The sequence below is a fragment of the Peromyscus californicus genome, unplaced genomic scaffold, assembly GCF_007827085.1.
Source record: "Peromyscus californicus insignis strain IS unplaced genomic scaffold, ASM782708v3 Scaffold_16__1_contigs__length_79575227, whole genome shotgun sequence".
NCBI classification, from domain to species: domain Eukaryota; kingdom Metazoa; phylum Chordata; class Mammalia; order Rodentia; family Cricetidae; genus Peromyscus; species Peromyscus californicus.
In genome coordinates this window covers 33,966,891-33,970,882 of record NW_026294458.1, presented here as the reverse complement: position 1 = coordinate 33,970,882, position 3,992 = coordinate 33,966,891, and the positions used below count along the sequence as shown (strand labels likewise).

Here is a 3,992-nt window from a genome sequence, read left to right as displayed (position 1 = left end):
CTAACACCAGGCAACCACCTCCTGGCTTCTGGGTAGCTCCTCCAGCACTTTCTGCTGACAGGAGCTTCCCTGGCATTGGCGTGGATTGTTTGTTTGTTCCTCAGACACTTGCCTGTGGTCAGCTTTCCCCTGTACTCCAGAATGTATGACTCAAGGACTTCGTCACTCACCTTTGCCATGCAATGAGTCATGGTTATAACCTCGTCAACAAGTTCTCAAACCTGGGACAGAGTTAAAAAGAAGTTCTTCCGGGATGTTTTGTCCCATTGTTAAGGCTGGGTGGTATCTACTGTGTCTATATTCTTTTTATAACTATTTCTCACTAGCAGTTTCTCACTAGTCAGATCTCCTGTTTCGGTTAATAAGTCTCTATATTAACTTTCTCTGTTCATTTTGCTATGCTTTCCCCTTCTGGTTCTACATGAAGATATCTTTATCTCATAACCTCCTTCCCTGTGAAGAATCTTTTCATCATTATTCAGTTTTGTTGCACTGGAACAGACCATATGAAAATGGTATTTTTGCTAGATATGGTAGTATGTATCTGTAATCCCCAACAGGCTGAGGCAGGAGGGTAACAAATTTGAGGCCAGCTTGGCTTACATAGCAAGTTCAAAGACTGCAGTATAAAGCGATCTCTCCTCAACTTTTTATTTACTTTTTTTTTTTTTAACTATTTTTGTAGGTAAGAAATAGTTCAATATCAGCAATCTGAAATAATTCAAACTCATATTTTTGGTGTAGTTCCTCCTGCATATCTCTAACAGCACTTATCTCACTAATTGAAAATATCAATTTTAAAAATAATGTCACTTACTGTAAGATTGCAAACTCTTGGGAACAATTTTTAATCTTTTATAGCTCATGCTTAAATGCCTAATTCAATTCATAGTTAATTACTATATACTCAGAAAAAAAATAAAATATGCTTGTTGAATTAACTGATTGTGCGAAGTCATTTAGTCTTTTCCATTTTAAATTTCTTTTTCTTCTAACTGGGACCATTAACACCTGCTCTATCTAATGTTAAAGTTCTTAAAATGGACTGAATGGATATTTGTTCCTTCTTCCTTAGTATATTAAAGGCAGATCACATATCACAATACTAAATGTGTTGCTTCAAGAGGGAAACCAATCTAAGACTCATTCTTTAAATAATATGATTTGATTTTTCTTTTCTTTGTTTTTTGTTGTTTTGTTTTGTTTTTCGAGACAGGGTCTCTCTGTGTAACTTTGGCTGTCCTGGAACTCGCTCTGTAGACCGGACTGGCCTCAAATTCACAGAGATCCACCTGCCCCTGCCTCCCCAGTGCTGGGATTAAAGGCATGTGTCACCACCATCCGACATTTGATTCTTCAAATATAAGTAATTGTAGAATTACTTCAAAACCACACAATGTATTTAAACATAACATATATTAAAAATTCTACTACTTATAGATATATCTACCAATATTTCATATTATTATTATTATTGTTGTTGTTGTTGTTGTTGTTGCTGTTGTTGTTTTGGTTTTTTGAGACAGGGTTTCTCTGTGTAGTTTTGGTACCTGTCCTGGATCTTGCTCTGTAGACCAGGCTGGCCTTGAACTCACAGAAATCTGCCTGGCTCTGCCTCCCAAGTGCTGCGATTAAAGGTGTGTGCCACTGCCGCCTGGCTTCATATTATTATTATTATTTTTTTTTTTTTGTTTTTCGAGACAGGGTTTCTCTGTGTAGCTTTGCGCCTTTTCCTGGAACTCACTTGGTAGCCCAGGCTGGCCTTGAACTCACAGAGATCCGCCTGGCTCTGCCTCCCAAGTGCTGGGATTAAAGGCGTGCGCCACCACCGCCCGGCTCATATTATTATTTTTAACACTTTGGTGAACATTGTGAAACCTAGGATTAGATAAAAACTATATAGTTATGAAAGCTGTAATCTGCTCTGTCCAATCAAAAGACTTCTCTGAGCATTTTACTCTATCTTTAAGTACTCTTTGAAAAACATGTCTTTAGTCATTGAGTAACATTCTATTATACAAAACACCAGCAATAATTTATCCAACTAATTATATAAAATATACAACTTATCTTTTAATTTTTGCAAGTACAATGGTATTAAGTCAAACATTCTTAGAAATATTTACATACATCCTTTATTATTTCCTTAAAAGAAATCTGTGGAAGGATTTGCTGGGTCAAAGATATGAACATTTCTATTTTTTTTTTTTTAGCTGTTGCCAAATTTCTGCCTAGAAATCATACACTAATGTGCATTCCCAAATGAGAAAACATTTGAATGCCCACTCAACAAGGAGATGGATTAGAAAGAAAATTAACAATTTAGATATTGGGAATATTGTTTTTGTTATATTTCTTTTATTTTTGTAACGTATGCATGTTTTTATATTTACCAGTCTATATTGTTTTTGATGTTAGGTCTCTATATGTACTTGCTTTTTCAAAAATTTCAAAATGATTGAAAATATCCTTTCTGGGGTGGGCATTATATTTGGAGAAATCAAATCAATGTGTTTAGAAATTAATAATAATTATGGGATTAACATATTTTACTTTTGATTTTTAAAGTTTTGGCTATGAAAATTTATGTGAAATTTTTCTTCTTTTCCTGTGAGTTTGTGAGATTTTATATAGTTATATAGTGAAGTATTTTTTTCTGTTTTGAGACAGAGTTTTAAGCTGTAGCCCAGGCTGGCCTGGAACTTACTTCTCTAAACTTGCAACAATCTTCCTGACACCACCTCCCAGGTGCTAGAATTACAGGTATGAGCCCCTGTACCAGGATAGTCCAAGTATTTTAATTATGCGTTGAAATGCAATTTTTCTTAGTGTTTCTTGCATTAATTTTTTTCAAATAATTTTTTTTATTTTTGAGATTATACAATTACACCATTTGCCCCCTTCTCTTTCTGCCCTCCAAACTCTCCCATTTACAACAACAAATCCAGCTTCTCCTCCCACTGGGTGACTGAGACAAACTTGTTTTGCTTCAATCCAAGAGGAAGGAGAAGATCAAATGCAGTTTGGGGAAGGCCAGAACCATCAGGAGTGGTAAAGGAGAAAAGACCAGGGGCTTGGGAGGACTGTTCAGGTAACTGGGCCAAAGGCACTACTGCCCTTTTCCTGCTAGGATCCTGCCAGGTCTCTCCAGTCCAGCTGGACAACCCGCAGCTCCCAGAGGGAGGGCAGGTCTGGGCTAGCGTGAGTTTCAGGCAGGGGGCTGGAGGCTGATCACAAAGGCTTGCATTCCAGGGAGATAACAGTGGCATGGGCCTTGACCTCCGCTTTGCTTCCTTGTAATTCATGCTGATGCCTGTCAACTTCTGGATGACATCCTTGGAACTAGCATAGATCATTTTGCTCTTAAGAGGGACACTCTCAGGGGCCCAGATACCCACCAGGTCCTCCTTCTTGCTCTCCTTGGTCTTGTAGGTTGTATCATAAAGGGCATAGCGACAGTCCTTGTCTGGCAGCTTTTGACAAAGGTGAGTGAGGGTTATCCACAGTTTGCCCTGCATCACCTACCAGGGTCTTTGTGCCCTCCTCCTTCTTCCATCACTCAAGCAGTTCTTTGTTTCTGCTGGGATCGATGACTTCTGCATCTTCATGTTACCATACATCTTGGTGACACCATAAGAGACAGATATACTGGAGGCCATGTTTCTGGAAGCAAAGAGAGATAAGGGGAGCTCGCTGAAGAACTGAGCCACTGCCAAGATCTGACTTGATTTGTTGTTTTCAAAACCAACCTTATGATAAGCAACTACGGTACCTGGCCCCATCCACGGCTGTCCCCAAGACCAGGATTCTGAGTGGTTTTGAGTGTTTTCCATTTCACATTCTGGTTTTAGCTGATAGTCCAGCAAAGGTGATTCTGATTGGTAGAATATATATACCAAGTTCAACAGTATTAGCTTATTTTATCACAATCTGAAAATTAAATTAATACAATCTATATATGTAAGGATATTAAAATTAAGAGCAAGGTAACC

The 3,992-nt window shown here is 38.1% G+C and overlaps 1 pseudogene; it reads right to left on the bottom strand.

Annotated features, from left to right (window-relative positions):
- Positions 1 to 3,231: 3,231 nt before the first annotated feature.
- LOC128111425 (cofilin-1-like) lies at positions 3,232 to 3,659 on the bottom strand (annotated as a pseudogene).
- Between the last annotated feature and the right edge of the window lie 333 nt (positions 3,660 to 3,992).